Source organism: Rhinopithecus roxellana, chromosome 10, assembly GCF_007565055.1.
Source record: "Rhinopithecus roxellana isolate Shanxi Qingling chromosome 10, ASM756505v1, whole genome shotgun sequence".
NCBI classification, from domain to species: domain Eukaryota; kingdom Metazoa; phylum Chordata; class Mammalia; order Primates; family Cercopithecidae; genus Rhinopithecus; species Rhinopithecus roxellana.
The window spans coordinates 64,337,566-64,360,440 of NC_044558.1; the positions used below are offsets into that span (position 1 = coordinate 64,337,566).

The window sequence follows — 22,875 nt, forward strand, 5'->3', positions numbered from 1 at the left end:
TTATACACTTAGTATATGAAAACTCTGCAAACTTTATTAATACAAATGACATGCCAGAACTTATGGGAATCCAGCATTTTCCCATGCAAATTAGTAGTGATGTGGAATTCCTGGGCTGGTTTGTTTTTATAAGACGTAGGGCGGATTCTTTGCCTCATTTCTGCGGAGCTAACAATTGCTAATCACCCAGCACTCTTACCTCCCCCAACAGCCCAGGTGAGGGGTGCTACCCCTGCTGTCATGTTGAGAGGCGGGAGACTGAGGCTTAGATGAGCAGGTGACACGTTACTGTCCAGCCCCACCCACCCCGTCTTTTCCTGTCATGGCTCAGCTATCTTCCTGCAAGAAAGGACAGACCCTGGTGCTGGGTAGAATTCCTTGTGAAACCCTTTCCATCCTCCAGGGAGTTCCTGCTTTATGATGGTGGCTCACGGGAGGCCTTTGGGCCACTGAGAAAGTGACTGATATTGTAACATTACTGTCTCTCTGGCTGCTGTCGATTAGGTGATTTGTAAAGAGACATTTATTGCTCAGAGCTCTGGAGGCTGGGAAGTCCAAGGTCAAGGCAGTCCAAGGTCAAGGTGCCTGCAGATCTGGTGCCCCAGGGCCTGTGGCTCACAGACGGCAGCATCTCGCTGGGCCTTGTGTGGCAGCGGGCGTCTCGTCAGGCCTCAAGTGGTGGAGGAGCAGGAGGGCTCCTTCAGGCCTCCCAATAAGGACACCAACCCCAGTCCTGAGAGCTGGACCTCCCGAAGGCCCCACCTCTTAATGTATCCCATCGGAGATGGTTTCAGCATGAGGTTTTGGGGACATTCAGGCCAGAGCCATTGGTCTGCTGTGGCGTTAGGGCTGCCATGGCATCATTACTGCAGCAGAACCACAGCCTTCTCATCTGCGTTTGCTGCAGGAGGAAGACGCAGGTACCTGAGCAAGTTGGGGTTCGGTGCAAGAAGTGGAGACCCTCTGGGAATCTTAGCAGGAGGAACTTAAGGGCTTTGAGAACTGACACCTTAGGACTGTAGTTTTTTTCAGACTGTAAAAACCTTGGTGTTTGACAATACTGAACATTTCCTGAGCCCTGTGATCCTGTAAAACAGTGATGGTTAAGACATTCCCCTTCCCACAACTGTGTCCCCACTTTGTTTACTGCAAGAAGCTCCTTCCCATGTGGCTTAGGCTGACTTGCGGATGACCACTTACCAAGGACAAGGCCAGACACAGGCCTTCAAATCCCCCTTCTCTGCCTTATAAGTGATTAGCTAAACTGCCTGTTCCCACCGATCAATCAGAGCAAAACACTTGTTAGCCAAACCTTGGTTCTTCTTCTTCTCTCCTTACCTTCTTCTCTCCTTACCTGAGCCTGAGCTCCTCTGAGGAAACCTCTGATCCCCGATGAGCCACCCCATTGCTTGTTCCCCAACGCTTCATCCTGGCCTTGTTTTCCCCTTCCCTGTGAAGGGAGGGAGCAGTTCTGGCTGCTCTGAGATGCTGGCAGGCCTGCCGTTGGAGCAGTGGGCACCTTCCACCTTGAAATGGTTCTTCGTAGTGCAGTTGCGCCTAGGGGGGTGGACTAGTCTTTGACTCGGTTGCCTTCCACAGAGGACGGTTAGGGTGGGCAGGAAAGAATTCTGTGCCACAAGTCTGCATTCCAGGCTGTTTCTGGAAGTGGGAATTTCTAGAAGTGGGAATTCTCGTGCCCTGGAGTCTGGGAATGGATTTCTACTTTTCCAGCTTCAGGTGGAGTTGAAATTGAGTGAGGCAGCCCACCACACCCATCTGGAGCCAGGAACTAGAGCAGTTTTTAAAGTGGCAGTTTCTCCGTGAGATTAGCAAAAAAATGCACTCGGCACGTTTCTTTCTCATATGCATTTGGCCATCTAAAATGGGACTGGTGGTTTTTGAAGCATGGATGTAGTTTTAAATTTTGAGTATTGTAAACCTTAATGTAGCTGCTTAAAATGTTTGCCTGATTATCTGGAGATTTGCTAAACCTTTGGAGTGGTAATAATGAGTTGATCTATATGACTTTGCTTTATATGATGCAGTGAAAGTACTATAATTAAAACCTCTGCAGTTGGGTGCAGCAGGTGATTGGCCAAAACAAATTCTGCCTTTTGGTTTTCTTTAACCAAACAAGGGAATAGAGTGTAGGCTGAAGTGGCAAATTCATTTCAGAGCACGCCAGAGCCCTCAACGATTGAGCAGTCTTCTCAGGTGAACGTGTAATGTGCCGTGAGTCTTGGCAAGCCTGGTTACTGATGTGTGCACGTGACATCACGGAGCCACACCTAGGAAGATGTGGTTTCTGTAACAAGCTTTGGAAAACCAAAGTTCAGCTTAATTATCCAACTTTGTTACAGAAAAAGCTTTGACCAGGTGGCCAAGACCTGATTGTCTCAGGGTTGAGACGTGGTTATAAAACTGCCCTTACTTGGTGTCAATCAGTGTTGGTTCACAGTGATACTCCTCCAACCTCACTGAATAGTTTGGAGACTGAAATGAGACTGTGAAAATCTCCTTAAGGTGAAAAGGGCTCTGGGGCACCTGGGAATATCCGCACACCCGTGACCATTCCCCTTTAAGGTGGAAAGGACGGCTGGGTCACGCAGGAGCATCCGCACACCCGTGGCCGTCCTCTTTAAGGTGGAAAGGGCTGCTGGTGTGCCCCGAAATATCCACACACCCGTGGCGATTGTGGCTGTCCCCCTTTCTGCTCAGTCACCTCTGTGTTCCCACATTCAGGCTTTGGAACACTCATGAGCAGCTCATCCCCTGGGCTGGTGAGGAAGGAGTGGGAGGTTGTTCTGAGGCTCTGTCACTGTCTGCCCTGTCATGAGCTGGGCAAGGCAGTGGCAGTGACCCCTGAGGAGTCTGGTCAGTGAGGGCTCCGACAGGAAGTGCTGAGGCTTGAGGTGGCTCTACCAGTCGTAATCAAATGTCGTCCCCCTTATTTCCATGATTCCTTCTAGTTCTGTGCCTTGCACTGCAGAGTCTCTGTGTGTCTATAAATACACATTGGTTTACAATACAGGTGTCTCTTTCCCCTCTGGGGCTTGGGCCCAGGGAGTGAAGTGCAAGACCCCCTTACTGCTGGATGCCCACCAGCACAAGGCACTGCCTGCCCTGCTAACGAATGCCTACAGCGAGTCCTGGAAGCCCCCTCCTGAGCACCTGGCCTGTTGATAGTGTACACGGGAGACAGATGAGCTCCCCTTGACCCATGCTAAGCAGAGACTGGGAGGCGGTGGCAGCACTGTCCCCCATGGTGCATCCTTGGTGCATGGAGGAGAAGTCTGTTCATGCTTAAAACAGCCCATCCTCTCAAAAGCAAAGTGACAACCACATTTACATCTGGAATCTTAACAAAGGGCCCGTCTCTGAGAGAAGAACGTGGCATATATGTGTGTACCTCCTTTTTTTTTTTTTTTTTGAGACAGTATCCCTCTGTCACCCAGGGTGGAGTGTGGTGGTGCCATCTCAGCTCACTGCAAGCTCCAGCCTCCTGGGTTCACTGCCATTCTCCTGCCTCAGCCTCCCTGAGTAGCTGGGACTACAGGCCGCTCACCACTACGCTTGGCTAATTGTTCATATTTTTAGTAGAGACGGGGTTTCACCATGTTAGCTAGGATGGTCTCGATCTCCTGACCTCTTGATCCGCCCGCCTCGGCCTCCCAAAGTGCTGGGATTACAGCCGTGAGCCACCGCGCCGGGCCGTATGTGTGTACCTCTTTACAAGTCTTGCCCAACCTTTGCATTTAAAAATTATTGAAAAACTTAAGGATGTGACTGACAAGAACTTCATAGGTTTCTCCAAGTAAAAATTTGGAAAAGTTAAGTGAACCCATAATGTGTTTTATTTCTAGGAGTCCCGCACTTGGATTTTTAAGTGTGGGCAAAACATCTCTAAGTTCTTCAGCCTGATTTCCGTGGAATCGTGAATGAAACGTGCTGAAGTTGCCGTGCGGATTTTGTTATGTGGCGGTGAGACAAGTGGGGCTGGTCATTAAGCAATTGGAGGGATCCCTGTCTTTTCTGTGCTCCTGTTGGACACTAGGCACGTGCTTGGTGTTTTCTGTGTGTGTGGACAAGATGAGGACAGAATTTCTGGATGATTCACACGGTGGTATCTTCTCCCTTTTCTGTTAAAACGTGTCTTCTGCTGCTTCTACATAGACCAAGTGTTTCTTTCTCTTGCCTATCTACATAAATGCTATTTAAGAAAAACTGTACTGTAGACACGTGAAGCTGAATTCCACATTATAAAGCAGATGGAGATGACTGAGTATACTGTTTTGTGGAAGGAAGGTTTAAAATGATTTTTAGCTTTTTCCCTGAAATAGGGAATAATTTTAACTTTTTCCCTGAGATAGGGAATAATGAAATGGGAAAATAATTAAATTTTCCCATTTAATTGTTAGATTATATTTAATTATTTATTAAATTATTCATGTATTGCAAGGGAAAAAGGAACTAGATCACCCCATGTACTCATGAAAATTAAAAGGGTATTGGCGAATTCATTTGAACTCCTTTAATTTTTTTTTTTTTTTTTGGACAGTCTCACTCTGTTTCCCAGGCTGGGTGCAGTAGTGCAGTGACAGCTCCCTGCAACCCCAACCTTCCAGGCTCAAGTGATTCTCCTGCCTCAGCCTCCCCAACTGCTGGGATTTACAGGCATTAACCACCACACACAGCTTATCACCTCTTGGAGACTAGCTTTGAGTTTGGGCATTCAGTGAACTGTATTTTGGTTAATTCCCAAAGTTTCTCACTGTTTATCTTTAATTTGCTAAAAATCTAAATGTATTGTGAAATGCGTTACATTTCCTTAGCATTCACGGATTCCCTGTTAATGGGGCAGAGACGCAGAAGGCGTTAGGACATCATCAGGGTTGCAGTTGAGTGCTTGCCCGGGAACACCCTGGAGCTCTGGGCTCTGTGGCCCCATGGGGGTCCTCTGTCCACTGAGGGGGCCGGGTTACCTGGAAGGACCCTCCAGCCTCTGCGATTTTGCCCTTTTCAGGTTAACATCTCATCCTTGTCCTGGACAGCATTGCCTTTTGTTCACTGACCCACGAGTGAACAGCTGGTTGGTGGCCAGTGCTGCTTCCTTCAGCTGGGAGGTGGTGATGTGATTACACTTCCGTGGAACTTGGTTCTTGGTGTATTAAGGGTTCAGTTGTATCTTGATTTTTAATCTGCACCTCTGAATTGGTCTTTTCATTGCAAAGAGATTGCTTGCTGGATTTGTTTCTGAATATTTCGTGGATAACAGGAGAACCTCGTTTATCTGTGTGTTCTTTTAATGTGTTTTTGCCGGACATTTAAATGGGTGTCTTAGCCCTTAGCCCACTTTCTGTGTGTGGTGGATTCATTCTAATCATTGATGTGAAGTCTCTCTTCTATTAAGGCCAGAGGACGTGGGGTGCTGTCTCCCTAAACTCGGGGGAAATGGCATTGTTCTGCCCTCCTCCCTGGGAACGCTGGGGTTTCCAGGTCTCTGGACTTGGCTCCCACACTGGGAGAGTGGCTGTGGCTTCTGGAGCCCGTTTTGTGTGGGACTGACTCCTTCACTTGCTTTATTCCCCACCGTCTTTGCTGCTTTATGATGCAGGGGTGAGGGAGTCGGGCCCGGGGGCCTGCGTCTGTGCCTGAAAGGCTCGATGTAGAAACTCCTCGTGGGAAGGATGTTCCTTGAGGGCAGCTTTGGAGTCTTTTCCTACTTTTAACAGAGCAGTAGCTATTCACATGGTTCTATTCTGCTAGTGATGTTTCAAAATAATTGGTGTAGAGTTACGAAGATGTCCGAGACACCCATGATCCACGCTGGGCCAGTGCCAGGCATTGTGCTCAGATGCCTTCAGACCACATTCAGATGCCAAAGATTCTTGCTTGGTTTTTCTCAAACTTATGAGAATCTAAAACACGAGCCACTGTGGATTTTCTCTTGAGACCCCCCCTCCCCCGTGCCTTTGCTTTGTATTTTGGGAATGAATGACTTCATCAAGGGGAAAGAATTTGAGGAAGGAGCCTCTGAAGCGGGGGGGGGGTGGGGAGGGGCGAGGGGCAGAGGGAAACGGAGCTGTAGGGGGAGGAGCCGGGCTGGGGCGTCTCCGCATGATGCTCCCCACCCCCTGGCGCGAGGCCCCAGGGACTGACCGACTTTCCCACAGGAAATGTGTATGATTGCGTGTCTGTTTTGTGGGCTGGCCATTTGGATTGAGGGAATGTCCGTGTTGTGATTCCTTATTGATTCGAAGGTTGGAAAGGTTTGTGCTCAATACAGGGGTCTCTTGGTGCGATGGGAAATGTGATCGCAGCCGCCTTCGGGGTGGGGAGAGCCCTCGAGGTCCTCAGTGGTGGCCGGTGTTTCCCTTCGCCTCCCTGGGTGAGCTGCCCTTAGGGTGGGAAGGGAGGTCCTCGGTGGTGGCCGCTGCTGGCCTTCGCCTCCCTGGGTGAGTGCTGCTCCATCCCCGGCGTCTCCGACTCCTTGCCTGGCACCTTCCTCGTTGGAGGCCGTGATCCATCAGCCTTGTCCACGCGTGTCCTGCAGACTAGTGCTGACTGCAGGTCCAGGGGTGGTCAGAGGAGGCCAGAGGAGGCCCTCGTGATGCGAAGCTAAACGTTTAATGAGTGCGCTGCTGAGTGCATGAGTCCGTCAGCCCAAGAGGAGGGAACCGCGGGGTGGAGGGAAGACTGGACAGATGGGTGCTTTCCTCGGCCCCTGGGGGCACGGCCAGGTCCATGCTCAGACCTCCTGGTTTCTCCCATATTTCCATCAATAGCAAGGGAAGGACTCGGGGCACCCAGGGACCTCATGGGTATAAGCTGTGTCCTCGCGTGGCCCCAGCTGTGGCCAGTGACGTTATTCTCTTTAACCTCAGGCTTATTTTGTATAAAAACACAAGGGACAGAAGTAGTTCAAGGGCCTCTAAAGACTTATGTAATTGTTAATAGGCCTACTTTTATGATTTCTTATGTATTAAGAGCAAATCATGAAACAAACTCATTTCTGTTTGAAGAAATCTTTACTGTTCTCATTTTTGTGGCAAGCAACATTGATTCTTTGCTTAGTGAGAGAGCGTTAGTGCCCTCCTGCCCAGCGCCGCTGCCTGGCGTGTCCTCGGCACACACCTCTGTCCGTTGTTCTCCATTCACCTTTCCACCTAGAATTGTGGGAGGGGCCCTGGGATCTTAGGGCTAGAAAGAAACTCTGAAGACCACTTTTAGGGGCGGCTTTTAGTCAGGGCTCTCCAGAGAGACAGCCAGCCGGGTGTGCGTGTGTCTCCAGGGGGAGGCTTGCTGCAGGGGCTACAGAGTCCAAGAAGCCCCAGAACCCACAGCCTGCAAGCTAGAGTCCTGGGAGGGTGTGGCTTGAAGACTTGAGAAGCGGAGGGTGCAGATCCCAACCGGGTCTGAGGAGCTGAGACCCAGGAGCACGGGCGGCAGAAGACGGATGTTACTGGCCCATCAGCCAGACAGGTGGAGTGAACCCAGTTTTCCCCACCTTGCTGTTTTACTCGGGCCCTGGGTGGATAGGGTGGTGCCCCCCACACTGGCAAAGATGGGTCTCCACTCAGTCCAGAGGCAAACATGCATCTCACACAGAAATAATGCAGAACCAGCCATCTGGGCACCCCGGGCACGCTCAAGTCGATGCACAAAACCAACGCCGCGCGTGGCCCTGACGTCTGCGTGTTCGCATCACTCCACGCGCATTGCTCGGTCGTCGCCTCGGTGAGTTTGTAAGCTCGTTGTGTGGTTCTGGGGGTCTTTGTCCCGGGTGGTGGTGGTGATGACAGGCTCCCCACCGCCCCAGCTCAGGTATGGAAGGTGATGCCACTAACCGCTCCTTATTTCTCAGGCACTTGAGCGGGTGCTCTGTGCAGCCAGTTCCACCTGCAGCAGCATCTGCTCCCTATGCCGATTCCATCCGGAGTGTGCGCCTCCCTTCTGTTGAGGGTGAAGCTTTCTTTCAGGGAAGAACTGTGTCCTGTTCGCCTCTGTCTCCTGTGGTATATCTCATGGCTGAATAAGTAGCTCTAGGATACCTCGGTGGCTGAATGATAGGTTCCTTGGAAGGAAAACTTTATACTTTTTTTTCTTTTTGGGATGGAGTTTCACACTCAACGCCCAGGCTGAAGTGCAATGGCACGATCTCGGCTCATTGCAAACTCTCCCTCCTGGGTTCAAGTGATTCTCCTCCCTCAGCCTCCCAAGTAACTGGGGTTACAGGCATCTGCCACCATGCCTGGCTAATTTTCATATTTTCGTTAGAGACGGAGTTTCACCATGTTGGCCAGGCTGGTCTTAAACTCTTGACCTCAGGTGATGCACCCACCTTGGCCACCCAAAGTGCTGGGATTACGGCCATGAGCCACCACACCCAAGAACTTAATACCTTGTTTTAAAAAATCATAATGGGCTGGTTAAATGCTTACGTTAATGTTTATTTTTAAACATGTAATCTGTGACGTTCAGCTTTTCATAGCACTTCTCGTGTGAACATTTAAAAAGGCCCTTTAGTCGTGGGGGAGAAGCGGTTATCCCTTTCAGCAGAGGGAGATGGAGGAACAGGCGCTGGTGGGTCTGAGCACAGGCAGTCACCCCAGCCTTGGTGCTTGCTTAGGTCTGTTCTCCGTTCACCGTAGCCGCTTCCACTCTCATTGTCAGCTTAAAAATAAGCATTTTCCTCTTTCTAATCGGAACAGTTAGTTTGTTAACCATCACGTGAAGGTATCGAGAATGATGGCTTTCAGGCCTCAGAATATGAGACAAGTAGTAAATGCAGCTGACCCTGAACAACATAGGTTTTGAGCTTCGAAGGATCACTTCTGTTAATTTTTTTTCCAACCAAACCCTTACTGAAAAACCTGGCTTTGTGGAGGGCCGACGTTTCCTACATGCGGTTCCATAGGGTGGCCGCGGGGTCCTGTGGATACGTAGATTTGGGTCAACTCGGGGCGTGTTCTGGAATCCATGTCCCTGTGTACACAGAGGGACAACTGCAGCTTTTTAAAAGTTTGTGTCCTGCCTTGTCCTAAAAAGGCTCCAAGGTGGATGCAAAATTATTTCATTCTCTTGGTTTTCTCGGTGGGATATTGATGTTTATTCTTCAGTGTCTAAAATCCTGAGTAGAACAGAGTTAGTGCTTCAGGAACAAAGCCAGTCTGGAAACACATATTGAGATATCCACCTTTTCTTCATGGTTTCACAAAAGGCCATGATCATATTTTATTCAGTTGAACCGTAGCAAGCTGCCAATATTTGCTGATTTTGGCCTAGAAAACTGGCAAGTTCGTACGATATTAAAAACAAAGGCTGCCTGGATGGGGAACATAGGAATCGGTAAGAACCTGAAGTTGTCTGTCATGGCCTCTGAGTCACAGGTAAATAAACCTGCGTGAGGGGAAGTTGGCTGTACAGTATTTTCCTTCTGTTTAGAGACTGTCAGAAAAAGGTGAGTTCCATTGCGTTGGGTCCCTTTGCCTCACCTTTGCTGCAGAGGGGACTTGCCATTATTGCTCTTGTTCCCAGTGCCCAGGAGGCTGATGCCACATAGAAGACCTGCAGATCGGCGGATGTGAAACAGGCATCGGACACGCTGTGCACCTTGGGACGCATCTGAGAAGTGTGTGCTTGCAGCAGGTCTGAGGTGAGGGCGTGTTCCATCTCCTCTCCCTTCTCTGGCTTTGCAGGCCTTTGAAGTTGGTCCTGGAAAGTGAAATTAGTTAATGCTGATTTAAGCTCCAGGTCAAAGCCGGGTTCATAGCAGCAGGTCGTAAAGTCGACATGACCTGAACCCGGAGAGTCGAGGTTCCACCCTGCTTTGTGACTTGGTTTTGTGTGGCCTTGAGAAAGGGAACAAGGGTTTTCTCGACTCTGAGGGGGCTGAAGAGACCCGCCCTTCACTAGGGGTGTGAAGCATTGGGTCTTCCCATCAGGAGGCAACAGGGACTCGAGAAAGCCCCACATGCCCTCCAGTTCCCTTATGTTGAAATGGTTTGTACTCGGCCATGCTGGGTCATTTTGGGAGGTAAATGGGGCGGTTCACATGGGAGTGTGCAGTATTCTTAGGTGTCAGGTGCGAGAGCTGAATTTGTAGAAGCTGTGCAGATAGGAAAGGGCCTGGCAGGGAGTGCTGTTTATACGGAGCCGATTTAACGGAAGGTCTGTGCTCTGCCTGGGTCCGTGTCTGACCGGTGTCTCCCAGTCTGCAACAGGACGTTCACGTGACTTGGCGCCATTGTCCCACTCTGTGTAGACGTCTGAGGATCTGTGCGCGGCTGCTCTGTGAGAATGAGTTGAGATAATGAACTGAGAAACAGTGAACAAACCCTGAATTGGTTAGCACTGGTTCCACGGCCACTTCTGCCGTGGTTGGAGTCATTCATAAAAAAGTGTGCTGGACTCCTATGCAGAGCTCTGAATTTCAGAGGCCCTTTAACTCGGCAGCTAACCAGCCGCTTCCTTCAGAAGACATTTGAGTTCCCTTTACCTGCCAGGGTGACCCTGGGAGTTTGAAGATGAGTGAGACAAGCCCTCCGTGTCTTGTGGATTTTACTGTCCAGAGGGGAGACAGATGTGGATGGTGAAGGAGGCCCTATCAGAGGTCAGCGCACGTCAGTTTTGTTTCTTCAGCACTTGCTGTGTTCAGGCGGTGCCCCGGGCCATGTGCAGAGCATCTGGGGACCCTGCCCATGGCATCCCAGGCACAGCTAGCATCTGCGCCATCTTCATCCTTGGCCTGAGTTTTGGGGAAGTACCGAGGATGGCTTCTGCCTTTGCTGGAGAGAGTTGGAAGTCAGGGCAGCCCTCCACAAGGAGATGATCGCCAGCTGATTCCTCAAGAAAGAGAGGTGGTCCCCACATGGGCAGAGCAGGGCAGCGTGCACAGACCTGGGTGTGGGGTCTGGGGCAGGTGCATCTGGGTGGGGTCCGCTGGGAGACAGCAGGGGTGAGGTGTGAAGGCAGTCGGAATTTACAGGATAAATGATCACTAAGGCGATGCTGGGAAAACATAAAATTGGGAGTCTCTGGGGTAAACGTGGCCTCAGGGTGACCCTGGGCGTGGGTGTTTTCAGGCTCTGAAGGCAGAGATTTAGGAAATTGGGGCAGAGCTGAGCCCCAGATGAGGATGAAGACCACCCTTGGGATGTTGAATGAGACAGGGGTGGAAACCCAGTGAATGTCCTGGGGTCAGTCCAGCAGGAAGGCAGCAGAGGAGACTGGTGTCTTCAAAAGCCCCGTGGGGCCTGCCTCTCAAAGTGCTGGGATTACAGGCATGAGCCACTGCTCCCTGCTGATACTTTTAAAATTTCTAAGCTACTCTCTCATACCCACTCCCGTATTTTTTTTTTTTTTTAGACCAGGTTTATGGCTATATTTTTTCCAAGGGAACCAAACAGTAACCTGTTTGAAGTACAAATAACACCGTGTTTAAAAACCGAAAATGCCAATTTGCATAGAAGTTTCCAAATACCCAGTTGGTTTGAGCCTTGCATTGCAGTGTCACTACCTGCTCTTAAATTTCTACACGATGTATAGATAGCGAGGCAGGGACGGCTCGTACATACATCTTCAGGTTTCGATTCTACTAACTTGGGCTATATTTTCATTGATTTTGGCACACCTGTGGGTGTGGCAAGCAATGCCAGGGTATTTATTTTGAAGCTTGTCCAAGAACAGTTGGGAAGATTTTCACATTTTTAGAATTTTCATAGTAATAGGTATAATTTACAAAGAATGTAAAACTGTGTAGTCATTATTTTGCTTTTTTCTAGATGTGCCCCGAAACAGGGTTGCTAACTACAATTCTACATCACAGGATTCAGAACAGTACCCTTTTGGAGCAGATGCCTGTCATCGAGGAATTCCGCCTAGTCAGTTCACTTTAAGCGTGTTTACAAGGTTTTCTTTATCCTAGTTGGCACCTGTGGCTATAGTTTGTTTTTACTGCTGAGGAATATTCCATGATGGAAACCGGTAATTCATCTGTTTTTCATATCGGTGGACATTTGGATTATTTTGGGAAGGTGTGGATGTCTATTCAGCCTTCATTTTTTCAGGATTTCTTGTAGAAGATAATGTAACAGTGTAACATCTTCTGCTAGGGAGCCAAGACGAACCCTGATTCCATCCACACAGACTCTCACATAGACTCTCAGGCCTTGTTACCAACGCACAGAACCATTTTCTTAAGTTGAAACACAGTAGCAGATCCTGAAGCCATGTGAACGGGTCCTCCGATCTTACACTTGGAATTCACTTTTTATTGCTATGTCTGCTACTTAGGAAGCATATCAATTACACAGAAAACTGAGAATGTAACATTATATGTTTATAACAGAAAAAAACTTATTTAATACTCCAGAACACATGGCTACGTTTTTCCCTCATGCCCCACCACTGTTTTCTTTGCTTGAAATGGGAAATGACACTTGAAGGCGGTTTTCTAGCGACTGTTAGACTGGCACAGTTCTTCAGAGACAGAGGATGTAAAGCACATGGAGAATTTCTGTTTGTGGAATGTGATTTCCTGGTCGCCTCATTCAGGCTGCCACCGCCTTCCCCTCTGGCCGCCTGCACCGTGGGACGTCTGAGGAGGTCCCTGTTTCATCCTCTGGAAGTTCTGAAAAGGAAGGAGAGGAGGGCGTGCAGGGTGTGGTGCATTTGTGTTGGTCCTTCCAGCTTTTATTTGGAGTCTCGGCTACCTTGGTGGTTCCTGCCTTTATGTCCCTAGCTCGTGGCTTCGTCCTTGTGTCTAACTCACAGGCAGACAGAGGGAAAGGGAAGTTGTATTCAGCCAACAGCTTGATCTTATTCTCAAGGCTCAAATCGACTGGGTATTTGGAGACTTCTGTGCAAATGGGCGTTTTTGGTTTTTAAACGTGGTGTCTTATTTGTACTTCAAATGGGAACTGGTTCTCCTGGAAGAAATACAGGCATAAAGCTGGTTCTTTAAAAAAAAAAAAAAATGGGAGTGGGTGTGAGAGAGTGGCTTAGAAATTACAGCAGTAATGGCTGGGCATGATGGCTTACTGCCTGTAATTCCAGCACTTTGAGAGGAGGAGGCAGGTGGATCCCCTGAGGTTAGGAGTTCGAGACCAGCCTGGTCAACATGGTGAAACCCCGTCTGTACTGAAAATATGAAAATTAGCCGGGCATGGTGACAGGCACCTGTAATCCCAGCTACTTGGGAGGCTGAGGCAGGAGAATCACTTGTACCTGGGAGGCAGAGGTTGCAGTGAGCCGAGATCGCAGCACTGCCCTCCACCCTGGGCGACAGAGCAGAAACTCCATCTCAAAATAAAAAAAAAAGAAAAAAACAAAACCCGGTAATGGAAACCTGATTGCATCATCTGTGATGGAGATGGCGGATTATTTCCTTTTTAGTGACAGGATGAATTGGATATGTTTGCAGTATTGATCTTGACAAGGGAAATGGTGAGAACCAAATGTGCCGCCCAGCTTGGGCCTCGCCGTTGGCAGAACACCCGGGCGGGCAACAGACTGGAGACTCGGAGACCGAGGGGAGAATTCTCACGCCTTGTCGCTGGTGCAGTCTGTGCTTCTGGACTCCTGCTGGAGGGAGCGGCCCCTTTGCCTTGCAGGCTTTGGTGCAGTGGAGACCTTAGGACCTGCCCCTCCTGGCACACCTGTGGGTGTGGCGAGCAGTGCCAGGGCTGAGGCACAGGTGTTGAGCCCGGAACGTGGGACGGGAGAGGCTGCACACGCCGGCAGGCGTCTGCTCCAGCAGCCGGGGGTTTCTGCAAAGGGGCGGGGTGTTGGTTTTCCTCCTTGAATTTGGGTGGGGAGGGTGTCCTGGGGTGCTGTGTCTGCACTTGTGTTGCTCTGAGGTCAAGTTGTGGCCCCGAGTCCCTGTCCCTCTGTCAAAGTGAAGGTTTGCCCATTTTCAGGTCAGATTTCCCTTGGGTCCGGGCCTCTAAGAGTGGGGGTCATTCCAAGGGCGTGTGAGCACGGTGGACGCGCGTGGGTCTCTTCCTCTCCCCTCAGCTCCTGGGCTGTGTGTGAAGAGTTGCCCAGCGGAATTGCCCTCCTGCCTGGTGGTTCATTCACCAGAAATTGTTCTCACTGTGGACTTTTGACTCAAATGTAATCCAGGAATGGAACATGCTGTTGCTGGATGCCACACACAGCATCAGGAGCCTAGTTGGGGATTATATGATCTTACCCCACACCTTAAAAATGAAGACTATAGTTAAGGAGATATTGAAATCTTTGGCAGCTCCAAGAACTTTTTCAGTTTGTGTCGGACCGTTTTAGGCGGAAGGAAAAGCTTGCTTAGAGAATCTTACAGAAATGTTTGGTGCAGTGCCATTAACTGGTGGAATAAATGTGTAACTTTCCGTGGTGGCCCTCTGGAAAGACATGCACTTTGAGTGCACCCTGGCCTGCTCACTACAAGAATTGGCTGTGTCAGCCCGCTTTCCGTGGGTCTGCAGGTGTGCGTGGACCATTGCCCTGCACTGTGGCCGGGAAGGGAAGATGATCTGGAATGCTGGCGACAGTTATCGGTGCGTGTTGATGTGTGCTGCTTTCTACAGGGGAGAACATTTCTGTTTAATAAACATCTCATCAGGATGATGACTGCAAGATATTTGAGTCTCATTCAGTAGTGTTTCTGGCTTCCTTCTGTTTTTAATCTGCTTTCTAGCACTAGGCAAGTGAAGACATGGAAAGTAAAAACCCATCGAACTTGTAGTGATGTGGTGTTGTGTAGGAGCAGACTGTAGCCTCTGGCTCTGTTTTAAGATTGTAGTAAACTCTTACCTGGCATGGTCAGGGTGTAAATTATCTTGTTTAATCGAAATGTGTATGAGTCAAAGCTGGCGCCTGCATTGTTGATGAAATACCACATTTTAAAGGAACATGTCGATATGCCGTAAGATACCAGCAAAGTTCCTCGCTGAGGTTCGGCGCGGGTTTGGAGGAGCTGGGCCTTGCGTCACCAGGGTCATCTCTGGGAGCAGATGCTCAGTGTGGGCGTTAGTCGCTTAGTCTTTCCAGAGCCGAGGAACAGCTCGCTGTGGTGGTTTTAGAACCTTTTTTTTTTTTTTTTTTTTTTTTTTTGAGGCGGAGTCTCGCTCTGTCGCCCGGACTGGAGTGCAGTGGCCAGATCTCAGCTCACTGCAAGCTCCGCCTCCCGAGTTTACGCCATTCTCCTGCCTCAGCCTCCCGAGTAGCTGGGACTACAGGCGCCCGCCACTTCGCCCGGCTAGTTTTTGTATTTTTAGTAGAGACGGGGTTTCACCGTGTTAGCCAGGATGGTCTCGATCTCCTGACCTCGTGATCCGCCCGTCTCGGCCTCCCAAAGTGCTGGGATTACAGGCTTGAGCCACCGCGCCCGGCCTAGAACCTGTATTTTGAGTCAGTTTGTCCCACTTGACTCGAAGTTGCTGAGCAGTTTCATACCTTTGCCTCGCACCATGCGCTCATTTTCTTGTCCCCTGATAACTGCCTCAGTTGTCCCGGCCTGACATTCGAACCTCGTCGTTCATGGACACAGGATCCATGGTGGGGCCCAGGCCGCGACTCCGGCTTGCACAGTTCCGTGCTTCTCACCATGGTTTATCACATCAGTCCCGGGATCTCCTGTTTAGAGGAAGAGTGTCCGTTTCCTGCAGGCCCTGTGTGGTGTGGAAACCACGCCTACCTACCTTTCGCCTCTTTGTACCGTGAGGCTATTGCTGTTCTGGTCAACCGTCAGAATTTAAGGTACAGTGATTTATGTAACTTATCACACGCTTCTCGGCAGTTCTTTATGAATTTCATTCTGTTGTGAAATTATTGCAGTTTTCATGGCTATGCTGGTCTCACGTTGTGGCCCTTGGTAACTATCTTGAAATGAATTGCCTTCCCCATTGTGTGTTAAGATTTTGCCTGGGAGCTGTTGAGGCCGCACCTCTGCTTCAGGCGGTGGCTCTGCTCTCCTGACAACAGGAAGAATCTCAGAGTGATTCTAGTGTGGTTTTTGCTTCTAGACAGAATTACTTTTTTCACAGAGATGGCCACTAAAGTCGTAGATCATGCTCAGGATGGACACACGGGTCAGCTGACAGAGTGGAGTCCAGAACAGACCCAAAGACGCAAAAGCAGTTCAGTGGAATATTGAGTCTTTTCAACAAATGGTGCTGGAATTATGGGACAGCTGTATGCAAACGCATGAAAACGAGGAGAAATTCCTGTATGTAAATTAAGGTGGACCATAGCCCTGCATGTAAAATACCAAACTACAAAACCTGTAGAAGAAACGGAAATTGTCGAGACCTAGGGTTAGAGCTCTTAGCCATGGTACCATGATCGCCATAATCAATGATCCCCATAATCAAGGAAGAAAACAAGTAGGTAAGACTCATCAAAATTGAACTTTTAATGTAAAAGACACCCCTAGGGAGTGGAAGAGACACATTTTTTCCTTTTTTTTTTTTTTTTTTTTTGTTTTGAGACGGAGTCTTGCCCAGTCGCCCAGGCTGGAGTGCGATGGTGCGATCTCGGCTCACTGCAAGCTCCACCTCCCGGGTTCATGCCATTCTCCTGCCTCAGCCTCCCGAGTAGCTGGGACTACAGGCGCCCGCCACTATGCCGGGCTAATTTTTTTGTGTTTTTAGTAGAGACGATTTCACTGTGTTAGCCAGGATGGTCTCGATCTCCTGACCTCGTGATCTGCCTGCCTCGGCTTCCCAAAGTGCTTGGGATTACAGGCATGAGCCACCTGGCTAAGAGACAGGTGGCCACACAGGCCAAGAGACACATTTTCTATAGGTGGGGAGAAGATGTCTATGAACCATGCAGCCGGCAAAGGACTCGTATCCAGAATGCACAGGACTCCCACGGCTCATGACAGAGAACAAACCACCTGACTTAAAAGCGGGCAGAGACCTGAACAGATGCTTCGCTGAGAAGGACGGGAGGATGGCCCGAAAGCATCTGAAATGACCTTCAGCGTGACTGGTTGCACCGAGATGTGCACCGAAGCCGCAGTGAATTTGTTCACACCCCTGCTGGAGCGCCTGCCTAAGGTCTTCCGACAGCCCCAGGTGCTGGTGAGGACAGGCAGTCGGGACTCCTGTGCGATGCTGGGGTTCAGCACGGTGCAGACAGCTTCGCAGTTTCTTACAAAACTGAACTCACACAAACGTGGGGTCCCGGTGACCCCAATCCTGGGTATTTACCCTAGAGAAACAGAAGCTGATGTTTAAGAAAAACTGTGCCCAGATGTTAATAGCGCTGTCTATAGTTGCCCAAAACAGGTTACAATGTGCCACAGCCATACGTGGAATAATAAATACCCAGCAGCCCCGAGGCCTGGCTGTTGATCACAGGACACCCTGGGTGCACCTCCAAGCACGATGCCCAGGAAATCGTGATTTTGCGAGTCTTTTGCCACAACACTCGCAAAAGACGGACCCGGGGGATGGGAGAACATGGAGACGGTGGTTGCTGAGAATGGGAGGGTATGCTTATGAGGCCCCGTGAGTGGGTTTGGGGCTGTTGGACTGTTCTGCTTGTGTGATGATGATGATGGGAATATTTGTGCCGAAATTCACAGAACTGAACACTGTCCACTTTACAGTAATTTTTAAAAAGTGGTAATACGCTCATTTTCAGTACTGTTTTTAATGGAAGGATGGAGTTTGCAGATGATCCTTTAGGGCAAGCCTGTCTCGGTACCTGGATTGGGTTGGAATAAGCTCATTTTCAATACTGTTTTTATGGAAAATGGAGTTGGCAGACGATTCATTAGGGGCCTGTCTCAGGGTCTCTGGGTTGGGTTGGAAAAGCCTCCCCTGTTGTGGGCAGTAGCATGGGGCATGGAAAGGATATCGCCACAGAAACACGTAGAATCCTTTGAGGAAACGTGTGTATTTCTAACTTGCTATAAGATAGAATTGGAATTTGTAATGGTTTCGTTTTCTAGAGTCTTGGTAGAATAGGGAGACAGTGTAATAAAAGCTAATTTTATGGATCACGAGGCAGGTGGATCACGAGGTCAGGAGATCAAGACCGTCCTGGCTAACACGGTGAAACCCCGTCTCTACTAAAAATACAAAAAACTAGCCAGGCGCCGTGGCTCACGCCTGTAATCCCAGCATTTTGGGAGGCCGAGACGGGCGGATCACGAGGTCAGGAGATCAAGATGATCCTGGCTAACACGGTGAAACCCCATCTCTACTAAAAATACAAAAAACTAGCTGGGCGTGGTGGCGGGCGCCTGTAGTCCCAGCTACTCAGAGGCTGAGGCGGGAGAATGGCGTGAACCCGGGAGGCGGAGCTTGCAGTGAGCCGAGATTGCACCACTGCACTCCAGCCTGGGCGACAAAGCGAGACTCCGTCTCAAAAAAAAAAAAAAAAAACTAATTTTAAAATGAAGAACTTTAAAGATTTCCAACAGCAATAGGAAGTCACCCTGGAAATGTTTGTAAAGATGTTCTGTAGCAATAACTCTAGGAATAGTCACCCTGGAGTTGCTTCTTGAGCATTGGTTTCCTGGCTGTATCTTCTGACTTTCATTTTTAAGTTGTGCTGTGAGTTTGGGGGTGTGTGGGAATAGCCATCCCCAGGTGTTGGGTAGGAGTGGCCCTGCAGGGGGGTGCATGTGCCCCGAGGCCTAGGGCACTGTTTCAACCTAGCTTGGAGCATGGGGACTCTTGTCAGTGACTGGAGTAAGAGTATCAGCCTGGCAGGCTGGGGGAGCCCACGGGGTGGTCTGGGCACTGTCCTCCCTGCCTGCAGGACGGCAGCTGGAGGAGCTCGAAGGCTGCCTGCCTTGTGGCTGTCAGAGCAGCAGCCCCTCCTGGCCCTGGAGCAAGCTTTGGGTCCACGAGTCTCTGCGCCTGGACTTGCCTCCTGGGACCTCTGCTGCTGTCTTGAGGGCTCTGGTGCCACTTTCCCGGCGGGACCCAAGCCTCAGACAGTTGCAACCCCCAGATTCGGTTGCTTTCCCTGCCGTCTCATTCCAGCACGAGTGCTCACCTCACTCAGTGCAGAGCCTCAGGTTCCCTCGAGCCCCCCCCAAGAAGGAATCTCCCAATTTAACAAGATCGTTGGTGACAAGATTTGAGCAGCACTGATTTGACTCAGCTTCCAGAGTTTAAGTTCCCAAGACACAGTCCTGCTCCTTCCCTGCCCTCATCCTGTGTGGCTGGTGTGGATGCGGGGTTTCCGGAGGGTGGGGCTGAGGCAGTGGCTGCTGTGGAGTTTTGGTTTCCGGAGGGTGGGGCTGAGGCAGGTCAGCGCAGGGGGATGGCTCATTATTGATTGTTCAATGCCTTGAGGGATAGCTAGGATTAATGACCTTTATAGGATTGTAGGTTTGGGGTAATTTTTTTTTTTTTTTAACGAATTGGATTTCACGTGGGGCAACCTATGGCAGTGTGGCCTTGTCACATGCCCAGCAAGTCACCTGCTGACACTGTTACTTGTGTGTTCCCGTCATCCCGCCAGGTGGCCACGGTTATCATCGCATTTTTCTGACATGAAACTTGGAGAGCAGAGGGTTTAGGAAACTCCTGAAGCCACACTGTCAGCAGACCCGGGTGGTCTGGCCTTAGAACTCACGCTGGTTGCCCCTTCCTGCCACATTGTGTGGTTTTTCCTGCTTCTGGGCAGCATTTGATAGCTTGTGAGACAAGACCAAGACTTACTATGAGGTGGATAAGCCATTATCTGAGATCCAGAACGTTCCCTGGACCTGGCCTTGAGGATGTCATGTAAGGGGAAATAAAAACATTTTCATTGTGGTCATTGGGGCTCCTGAAGTGGTGTTCTTCCCAGTGAAAGTTTACTCATAAAAATCTGTTAACTCAATACTATGTGAACAGGAAGAGGTGTGTTGGGCTCTAGTTAAATGTCTCAGAGCCACAGAAGTAAATGAGGACACCTTCTGAGTACAGCCTCCTGGAGGAGGCTGAGGACGTTTGCCTGGAGGGTTTGCCATGAAGCAGGACTCGGCAGGGCTGGTCTGCCTGGAGAGGCCTCTGCCATGATGTAGTTTAGTTGAAGTAGTTGAGGGGTGGTGGCGTGAGGTCGGTGGTCCCCGAGGAAGCCCCTAGCAAGGCCGGTTGCCGTGGGATGGAAAATTGCCGTTCAGTGGCTGTAATCCTGGCTTCACGGGTCCGACGTACGTTCCTGCACTTTGGATACTTGGATCCCAACCAGGTCAGATGGCCCTGAAAGGACATTCGGGCTGTGAGGGCTGCACCCGTTCTCAGCATCTGCGGGGCCTTCCCGGGTGTGCGTTTCCATTTTCTTTCAGAGGCTCAGCACAGTTTAATTCTCTCTCCCAGAGAAGTTGTGAGGAATAGGAGGAGACGTGGAATGAAGACGTGATTGAGGAGAGTGTGGTGTGGTCTTCGACTTTATTTTGCCTTGGTTGGTGCTCAGGAACTCCGCCTGCCCTCTGCTGAGCATTTCTGCCAAGACGTCCTGCCTTTTATCCTGCCTCTCTTTGAGGTCCATTGAGACACACCAAGAAGCTTCTTTTACAAATTGCCTTTTCCTTTTATAGCAGTTGGATATATTTGCAGCAAAACAAAGGAATAACCCCCCAATATGGTGATTAAATGCATTTAAGTATAGATAACATTCAGTCTTGAAGGGCCTGGGATTTTAATCATCTTTGGGTCATGTAACTAGTGGTGTTGGTGATTAAAATCTCCTGACAGCTTTGTTCAGCCACGTTCCTCAGTTTTAAATGATGATCTTCCTGGTGTTGTACCTTGGAGGGGCGTTGGTGTCAGTAGAGAGCAGAGTGGTGGTTCCCAGAGGCTGGGAAAGGACAGAGGTGAGGCCCCTGAAGGACGCTGGTCTTCCTAGTTTAGGGGTTTGGGGCTCAGCCACCTTCCTGTGTCCGTGTCAATTATGCCCAGGATCATTTTCACTCGCCCCACTTGAGTTGAGCATTGGAGCTTCAGGATGTGTGTGCCCACGTCACCTGGGCCGTGATCCTGGGGTTCGGTGAGACTGATTCCCGGGTTTACAGAATTACTCTGGGATTATTGAAAACAGAAGCACTTGAGGCATTCAGAATGCTCTTTCCTGAATATAATTTATGTTCAGTTCTTCAGAAACATTTATTTGAGGAAGCATCTATAATTTTTGTTTTCTGCCATTCAGTGCTAGAAAGAATTGTGCAACACTCAAGTGAGTGGCATTATTCCCCTCCCTCCACCATGCAAGCAAGATTAAAGGTCCCTCTGGCTCCCTTCAATCTTCTCGTCTGCAGGGCGCCTGGCGTGGCAGTGTGCTGCCTTCCGTCTTCTTTCTGGGGAGAATTAGTCGTCTTTGTGTGTGCCGTTCAGCTCAGCCTGGTGCGGTTGTGTGGGTGAGGAGCTTGGATGCTAGGCCTCCCAGGCCTGCCTCCCACCTCCCTAGGCCTTGTTCTAAACTGACAGATAACCAGTGTGTTTTGGAAGAGGGCAGCAGCAGGGCAGGAGAGAGTTTGTTCAGACTTTCTCCTTGCACTGACGTTTGAGCTTCATCCAGCCTGGGCCCTTCTACAGAGCTGCCTTTGTGTCTTCAAACCATTCCCTCCCAGTAACCGTGCTTTCAGAGGTTTGGAAATTTGACTTAACTCGTCTTCAATATAAAGCGTACTATTAAATTTTAGTGTTGAAACTGATGTATTTTATGGCCTTTATTTGATTTCTCTTGATTTTTTTTCCCCATATGAGACATGGCATCTTAAGGGAGACAGCCTGGTGTTGGCCCCCTTTCCTAAGGATGGAAGTGAATTCTGAAAGCCGTTCATGTAGGCAGCGAAATAATCAGGGAACCGTTATTATAGCTATGCCTGTCCATGTAAAGCGAGCACGACTCATAAGCAGAAAAAAGTGCAGCCCGGGGGCAAGGTGAGCCCTAATGCTGCCTGTGGAACGTAAGTGCAAGTGCAGGTGGTTGAGTTAACCTCCAAGCCCAGCCTGTGCCCCCCTCACATCCCTCTGCATCTACAGGGGCACAGGCCGTGCTGCCACCCCTCGCTCAGTGCCAGGGCTGATGCGTCAGGAACAGGGGGTACTGTCCGCCCCTTTCTCGGTGCCAGGGATGATCTGTCAGAATCCCTCGTGCTCAAATGGTCCTCACATCTTCATCACCAGCCTCCTGCTGGTAACGGGCTTGTTATTACCTTGGTATGGGTAATAGCATACCCATACCAACGTATGTAACAACACACCCATACGAAGGTGTTGTGGGGCGGTGCTCAGTCCTCCGAGGGAGGGAATCGGCTCTTAGCCGATTCATATTCAACAGGACCGGGGAATGGGTTCTTGTTCCATGCCCTGAATCCCAAGAAGCCCTTGTCCTGGACCCTGTAATGCCCGGGGTCTTCCTGAGAAATGCTGGTGCCACTGGAGCACAGCCCGGCCCCCTCCAGTTTCTCCACTTTGTAACTGCACTTGTGTTCAGCAGGTCTTCCAGGACTTAGACGCTGCTTGATGTGAGCCAGGTTTTGTGTGGAAAGAGGACAGGTCCGAGCCAGCAACCAAGAAGCCCAGGACCATCTTTCATGCTTCCAGATTCTGTGTCCAAAAACTTACCTGTGGACATTGAGGCTGATGCATTTCTGCTCCAAGACGTCTGTGGACTCAGCTGGAGGGATGGAAAGGATGTGGGGCCTCTTCACTCCTGGCCTGGGCTTGGACCTGCTGTGCAGCCTGTCAGTGGCACCAGGGCCCCCTTGTGTCACAGCGGTCTCGGGTTGGTGGCACTGCCTCAGGATGTCCCAGGCTTCATGATGTCCAGGCTCCCCTGGCATGGCGACCTCAGGTGGGTGGCACTGCTCTGACGGACGTCCCAGGCTTCATGATGGTATGGCCTCCTTGTACCATGGCGGCCTCGGGATGGTGGCACTGC

General features: G+C 50.1%; 2 protein-coding genes across 11 annotated transcripts in view; both read left to right on the plus strand.

Moving 5' to 3' along the window:
- The window catches only part of LOC115900047 (disco-interacting protein 2 homolog C-like), a 208,349-nt gene that overhangs the window by 81,466 nt on the left and 104,008 nt on the right, over positions 1-22,875 (plus strand). The window lies entirely within an intron of this gene.
- LOC104661473 (disco-interacting protein 2 homolog C) overlaps positions 1-22,875 on the plus strand; it is a 313,197-nt gene that overhangs the window by 17,758 nt on the left and 272,564 nt on the right. For 2 of the 10 annotated variants that reach the window (XM_030939989.1, XM_030939980.1), the window contains exon 1: positions 20,516-22,788. The gene's annotated coding sequence lies outside the window, so the exon portion shown is untranslated. Of the gene's footprint in view, positions 1-7,192; positions 7,738-9,537; positions 9,656-10,505; positions 10,613-20,515; positions 22,789-22,875 lie in introns of those variants that run through there. The other 8 variants (XM_030939981.1, XM_030939979.1, XM_030939984.1 and 5 more) reach the window with 8 other exon arrangements.